This window comes from Arachis hypogaea, chromosome 11, assembly GCF_003086295.3.
Source record: "Arachis hypogaea cultivar Tifrunner chromosome 11, arahy.Tifrunner.gnm2.J5K5, whole genome shotgun sequence".
NCBI lineage: Eukaryota > Viridiplantae > Streptophyta > Magnoliopsida > Fabales > Fabaceae > Arachis > Arachis hypogaea.
Genome location: NC_092046.1, coordinates 68,354,785 through 68,362,743, shown reverse-complemented (window position 1 = coordinate 68,362,743; position 7,959 = coordinate 68,354,785). Strand labels below are relative to the sequence as shown.

The window sequence follows — 7,959 nt, the reverse complement described above, 5'->3', positions numbered from 1 at the left end:
TTGGACCGAAGCTTTAGACTAGCATTGCACGAATCCTGGAATTCTTATTAAAAATTTTGAATTTTTTTATTTTCTTTTTCCAAAATATTTTTGAAAAATTACAAAAAAAAATTTATAAAACCATAAAAACCAAAAATATTTTGTGTTTCTTGTTAGAGTCTTGTGTCAAATTTTAAGTTTGGTGTCAATTGCATGTTTTAATTTTCCTTAAATTTTCGAAAATATATGCATTGTGTTCTTCTTTGATCTTCAAGTTGTTCTTGATGATTCTCTTTGTTTAATCTTGTGATTTTCTTGTTTTGTGTCTTTTCTTGTTTTTCATATGCATTTTCGAATTCATAGTGTCTAAACATTAAAAATTTTTAGGTTTGGTGTCTTGCATGTCTTTCTTTTCTTAAAAATTTTCAAAAATATGTTCTTGATGTTCATCATGATCTTCAAAGTGTTCTTGCATGCATTATTCATTTTGATCTTAAATTCTTGTGTCTTGTGTCTTTTTGTTGTTTTTTTCTCTCTTCATTAATTCAAAAAAATAAAAAATAATATCTTTCCTTATTTTACTCATAAATTTCGAAATTTTGGGTTGATTTAGTCAAAATTTTTTAAAAATATAGTTGTTTCTTGTTAGTCAAGTCAAAATTTCGATTTAAAAATTTTTATCTTTTCAAATATTTTTCAAAAGTCAAATCTTTTTCATTTTTATTTCATAATTTTCGAAATTATTGCTAACATTTAATGTTTTGATTCAAAAATTTCAAGTTTGTTACTTTCTTGTTAAGAAAGGATCAATCTTTATATCTTTTAGTTTCTTGTTAGTCAAGTCATCAACTTTAATTTTCAAAATCAAATATTTTTAAATCTCTTTTTCAAATCTTTTTCAAAATAAATTTCAATCATATCTTTTTCAAAATTTAATTTCAAAATTTAATTTCAAATCTTTTTCAATTAATCACTTGACTTGTTTGTTTTAATTTTAAAAAGTTTACTATCTCTTATCTTTTTCAAAACCACTTAACTACTTTTTCCACTTCTAATTTTCGAAAATCACTAACCACTTTTTCAAAAAAAAAAATTAATTAACTAATTATTTTAAATTCTAATTTTATTTTATTTCTTTTAATAAATTCGAATTCTAACTAATAATTAAAATAAAAACAAAAAATATTTTTCTTTTCTTTTAAATTAATATTCGAATACTCTCTCCCTCTCATCTCTTTCTATTTATTTATTTAATTATTAACACTTCTCTTCTTCTTAAAATTCGAACCATCTCCCTCTCTCTGTGTTCGAATTCCCTTTATTTTCTCTCTACCTCATTCTTCTATTCTTCTCTTCTTCTACTCATATAAAGGAATCTCTATACTGTGACATAGAGGATTTCTCTTCTTTTTTGTTCTATTCTTTTTCATATGAGCAGGAACAAGGATAAGAACATTCTTGTTGAAGCTGATCCTGAACCTGAAAGGACTCTGAAGAGGAAGCTAAGAGAAGCTAAAGCACAATACTCTGGAGAGGACCTTACAGAAATTTTTGAAAAAGAAGTAGAGATGGCAGCCGAAAAGAACAACAATGGTGGAGATGCAAAGATGATGCTTGGTGACTTTACTGCACTAACTTCTGACTTCTATGGAAGAAGCATCTCAATTCCTGCAATTGGAGCAAACAACTTTAAGCTTAAGCCTCAATTAGTTTCTCTAGTGCAGTAGAATTGTAAGTTTCATGGACTTCCATTAGAAGATCATCATCAGTTTCCTAGCTGAATTCTTGCAAATCTGTAACACTATTAAGACCAATGGGGTTAATCCCGAGGTCTACAGACTTATGCTTTTTCCCTTTACTGTAAGAGACAGAGCTAGGACATGGTTGGACTCACAACCTAAAGAAAGCCTGAACTCTTGGGAAAAGTTGGTCAATGCTTTCTTGGCCAAATTCTTTCCACCTCAAAAGTTGAGCAAGCTCAGAGTGGAAGTCCAAACCTTCAGAAAGAAGGAAGGTGAATCCCTCTATAAAGCTTGAGAAAGATACAAGCAATTTATTAGAAGGTGTCCTTATGACATGCTTTCAGAATGGAGCATCTTATGTATATTCTATGATGGTCTGTCTGAATTGTCCAAGATGTCATTAGACCACTCTGCTGGTGGATCTCTTCATCTGAAGAAAACTCCTGCAGAAGCCCAGAAACTCATTGAAATGGTTGCAAATAACCAGTTTATGTACACTTCTGAAAGAAATCCTGTGAATAATGGGATGACTCAGAAGAAAGGATTCTTGAGATTGATACTCTGAATGCCATATTGGCTCAGAACAAAATATTGACTCAGCAAGTCAATATGATTTCTCAGAAATTGACTGGAATGCAAGCTGCATCTGGCAGTACTAAAGAAGCCTCATCTGAAGGAGAAGCTTATGACTATGAGAATCCTGCAATGGAAGAGGTGAATTACATGGGAGAATCTTATGGAAACACATACAATCCTTCATGGAGGAATCATCCTAATTTCTCATGGAAAGATCAACAGAAGCCTCTACAAGGCTTTAATAATAATAATGGTAGGAGAAATAGGTTTAGCAATGGCAAGCCTTTTCCATCATCTTCTGAGCAACATACAAGGAATTCTAAGTAGAGCCTCTCTGACTTAGCAACCATAGTCTCTGATCTATCTAAGACCACTCTCAGTTTTATAACTGAAACAAGGTCCTCCATCATAAATTTGGAGGCACAAGTGGGTCAGCTGAGTAAAAGAGTTACTGAAGCAATACAGAAGAGAATCCCAAAAGAGAGTGCAAGTCCATCAATATAACCAACATGGCCGAACCTATAAGGGAGGAAGAGGCATTGATTTCCAGTGAGGAAGACCTTGCTAGACGTCCACTGACAATTAAGAAGTTCCCTATTGAGGAACCAAAGGAATCTGACGAGTATTCTTCCTCTGAAGAAGATGAAGATATTGATGAAGAGCAAATTGCTCAATATCTAGGAGCAATCATGAAGCTGAATGCCAAGTTATTTGGTAATAAGACTTGGGGGTATGAACCTTCATTGCTCATCAATGAACTGAATGCTTTCGTTCAACTAAAATTACCTCAGAAGAAACCAGATCCCGGAAAGTTCCTAATACCCTATACCATAGGCACCATGACCTTTAAGAAGGCTCTCTGTGACCTGGGGTCAGGAATAAACCTCATGCCACTCTCTGTAATAGAGAAACTAGGGATCTTTGAGGTACAAGTGATGCCAAGGCATCTTAGGCTAGTTTCACTAGCATTTTTCTGTTAGTTTTAGTTGTTTTATGCATTTTCTTGAGCTTAAAGTAACCAAGAATGGTTAAATGAATAATAAAGCAATGAACCATCCAAACAGTATGATTTTGATGCAAATTCCATGAGTTTTAGTTATATTACTTGAATGCTATGACTGGAAGATTTCTCATGAAATTTTGCAAGACTTTGATGCAATTGTTTGGATGATTTCAGGGAAGAAGAGGCTAGGCAAGGAAGCAACAAAATCAATAAAGGAAGCTTGAATATCACATGTGGAGTTTAAGTTCCAGTTTAAGCTTAAACTGGAACTTAAACTACCAAGCCATATAATGCTGGAAATGGCGTTTAAGTTCCAGTTTAAGCCTAAACTGGAGCTTAAACGCCAGAATCATGAAGGCTAAGAAATGCTGAAACTGAAGTTTAACCTCCAGTTTAACCTTAAACTGGAGGTTAAACGCCAGAATGAGAATTCCACTCAGGAAGCATTTCCACGTTTAACCTCCAGTTTAACCTTAAACTGGAGGTTAAACGCCAGAAATGGGAAATGCACCAGGGAGCTTAAACGTGTTCGACCTCCAGGGGTTGCTTTCTCTATTCCCACGTTTAAGCTCCAGTTTAACCTTAAACTGGAGCTTAAACGTGTTCGACCTCCAGGGCTGCTTTTCCTATCTCTACGTTTAAGCTTCAGTTTAACCTTAAACTGAAGCTTAAACGTGTTCGACTACGTTACCCTCCAGGGCTGCCTTCTTCCATTTCCACGTTTAAGCTTCAGTTTAACCTTAAACTGAAGCTTAAACGTGCTTCCACAAAAGGCATCACTGGAAGTGTCTGGCGTTTAAGCTGCAGTTTAAGCTTAAACTGCAACTTAAACGCCACTATTGGAAAAGGTTTCTGGGCCAAAAATATTGCAGTTTAAGTTAGCTTTTGAGCATAAACATTAACTTAAACTTACTCTGGTATGAAACCCAATTGAATATCATGGTTTATGGAATTGGGCCTGAAGAATTGATGAGTCTGGAGCTTTAATTTGTTGAGTCTTGTGTCATTACTTGGTTATCACTAAGTTTGCTCAATGAATGTTACAGAATTGGATCACAGCCTCATCAGGATTATGGATCATAAACCCAAAGCAAAAGGAAAGCAGGGAGAGGCCTCAAAGCCCAAGAAACACAACAGAAGCTCAATATAGAAAGTGTATAAATAGGATAGAATTTAAGTTAGGAGGAGGGATCTTTTCATTTTGCTAGTTTTCATACCTTTGTAATTGAATTCAGAGCTATGACTCACTAAACCCCTTTCATTGGGTTAGGGAGCTCTATTGTAATTCAATGAATCAATAATAGTTTTATCTTCTTCTTCAATCTTTTCTCTTGAATTTTGTTAGAAAGCTTCTCGATCTAATTCCATTGGGTAGTTGTCTTGGGAAAGAAACTACCCATAATTGGAATCCTTCAGAACCTTGGGAAAGGAATGGAGGATTCATGCTAGAGAAGCTTTCTCACAGTGAATTGGATTGGGGTTTGGATGGATATTATGACATGTAATCCTACCAAATTGTGGTTCATGAAACTGTGTGGTATAATCAGTGATCGAGCATCATCTCTTCTTATGAACATTTAAGCCAAAGGATTGGAAATTTGTTTGTTTTTAGAGAGAATTGGTGAGCCAAGGGATTGGGATCCAATCATATAAGATTGCCAAGCAAAAATTCAATGAACGCATTGGTTGAGGAAGAGATAAAAATGTTTTGATTCGGAGATCTCAATATCTCCTAAAACCCAATGAATTCCCCATCTCCGATTTCCACTTTCTCTTTACATTCTGCAACTCAATTCATGCAATCACCCCCATTCCCTTTTAATTTCAGCAATTTAGCTTCTGCTCTTTAATTCATGCAATTTAAGATTCCGCCATTTCAATTTCTTGCCATTTACGTTTCCCGCCAATTTTACATTCCGCAATTCTCATCTAATTCTTGATTCCGCTCAACTAGACACACTTCTAATCCGAATTGCTCATTCAACCAATCCTTGTGGGATTCGACCTCACTCTATTGTGAGTTTTTACTTGACGATAACCGGTGCACTTGCCGGAAAGAATTTTGCCGATCGTGCAATTTCCTAAATCGTGGCATAACTAGTTTATGCGCATCAAGTTTATGGCGTGGCATAACTAGTTTATGCGCATCAAGTTTATGGCGCCGTTGCCGGGGATTGGTTTTCGATTGACAATTCTCAAATTGGAAGTTAACTAGATTGAGCATTTTTTTTGTTTTGATTAATTCAGTACAAGTTACTTGTTGAATTTTAATTTCTGCACTCTGTTACATGCTTTCTTTCTTTATGCCTTTAAATTCAAGCAACTAACTCACTGACTCACTAACTGTTTGAATTAATTCCTCAACTGCTCTAACCATACTCTTCCATTAACCAAGAGTATTTCACTTGTTTGTTGCCTGTGCTGTGTTCTTGTATGATAGGTAGGAGAGGAGAGACATCAACTCCTCCATATACCGAACCAGAGAGGACCCTTCATAGACTTAGAAGGGAAGCAAGAGGGAAGAGAGTACTGGGAGAAGAAGAATCTGAAGGAGAATCTGAGGACAATTTTGAGGAAGCTTTAGATCTCAACATGGATAGAGAAGTTCACAACCATGAGAGAGCTGATGGAAACAATGCCATTCCCGAGAGGAGGGTTCTTAGTTCATACATAAACCCAACCTCTGGGAATTGTGGTAGCAGCATTCAGAAACCACCCATCCAGGCCAACAATTTTGAACTCAAACCACAGCTAATATCACTTGTGGAGAATCATTGTTCATTTGGTGGGAGTGCTAATGAAGATCCAAACCAACATCTCACAAAATTCCTGAGAATTTGCGACACTGTGAAGTCTAATGGAGTCCAGGAAGATACCTATAAACTGCTCTTGTTCCCATTTTCACTTAGGGACAAGGCAGCTAAGTGGCTGGAATCATTCCCAAGGGGGAGCCTAACAACCTGGGATGAGGTGGAAAGCAAGTTTCTGGCACGTTTCTACCCCCCACAAAAGGTCAATAGGCTTCGATCTGAGGTTCAGACTTTTAGACAACAAGATGGTGAAACTCTCTACGAGGCATGAGAGAGATTCAAGGATTTGACAAGGAAATGCCCACTAGACATGTTCCATGACTGGGTGCAATTGCATATTTTCTATGATGGACTTTCTTATGAATCAAGGAAGGCTGTAGACCATTCATCAGGAGGTTCATTGAACAGGAAAAAGACTGTGGAAGAAGCCATTGAAGTGATTGAGACAGTGGCTGAGAATGAGTACTACTATGCTTCAGAGAGACACAACACTAAGGGAGTCATGGAGCTGAACCATGTTGATACAATTTTAGCCCAAAACAAGGTGTTTGCCAAGCAACTAGCAGCGCTCACCAGGAAATTAGAAACAAAGCAAGTGGCTGCAATACACACACAAGATCAAGAGGAAGTAAGCACTGAAGGAGGTGATTGGGAAGAGGCCAATTATGTAGGAAATCAACAAAGGCAACCATATGATCCACATTCCAACACTTACAACCCAGGCTGGAAAAACCACCCAAACTTTGGGTGGGGCAACCAGCAAAACCAACATAACAAGTCCACATACCAAAACTCCAACCAAAGATCATACCAAGCCACACAAAACACTTACTCCCAACCATCATATCATGGCCAAAATAATCAACCTACCCAACCTAATCCGAACCAACAATTTCAAGATCAATTAAACAGGATAGAAGGAATGCTGGCAAACATGGGTCAGGACATAAGTGAGTTGAAAAGCTTTAGGGATGATGTGAGATCTACCTTAAGGAACCATGGTGAAAGACTCAAGAGGATGGAGTCTCAAATAGGAGAGCTATCTCAACAGGCCCCTAAGTCAACTGCAGTGTTCCCTAGTGACACAGAAAAGAATCCTAAAGGGGAACAAAAGGGAGTGAGATGGGAAGAATGCAAGGCCATCACCATATTGAAGGAAGTCTCAGAAGAAGAAGGAATCAGACCCTCAGAACAGGAGCCAGAAATCTTGAAGGAAGGTGTGGAAGAAGCTAAGCAGGAAAGTGAAACTGAGCAAGCCAAGGAACTGCAAAAAGGCATGCTGGAAACATACCAACCAAAAGCACCATTTCCTCAGAGGTTAGGAGGAGGTGAAAAAGGGAAAACCTATTCAAGGTTTTTAGAGACATTTAAGTCTCTCCATATCAATATTCCCTTTCTTGAGATTCACCAGCAGATGCCTACACATATCAAGTATTTAAAGGAATTGCTGAGCAAGAAAAGAGTTTTGAAGGGAGGACAAACTGTAATAATGAACAAAGAATGCAGTGCCCTCATCAAGAAGGACATAGTCTCTAAGAAAACAGACCCAGGAAGTTTTCATATCCCCTGCATCATAGGGGAAACAAAAATTGACAGAGGATTCTGTGATCTAGGAGCTAGCATAAATGTGATGCCTTTGACTCTTATGAAGAGGCTACAACTGAATGAGGTGAGATCCACTGATGTAATCATACAACTGGCTGACAAAACTCAGAAGCAAGCTGAAGGGGTAGTTGAAAATGTGCTGGTGAAAGTGGGAAATTATTTCTTCCCCACAGACTTTGTCATTTTGGACATGGAGGAAAGCTACCTACACCCTATCATTCTGGGAAGGCCATTTCTAGCCACT

At 37.1% G+C, this 7,959-nt stretch overlaps 1 non-coding gene across 1 annotated transcript; it reads right to left on the bottom strand.

The window, feature by feature from the left end:
- Positions 1-6,318: 6,318 nt before the first annotated feature.
- On the bottom strand, positions 6,319-6,422 carry LOC112725846 (small nucleolar RNA R71). The gene has a single exon (XR_003164928.1). It is a non-coding gene; the product is annotated as a small nucleolar RNA R71 (small nucleolar RNA).
- Between the last annotated feature and the right edge of the window lie 1,537 nt (positions 6,423-7,959).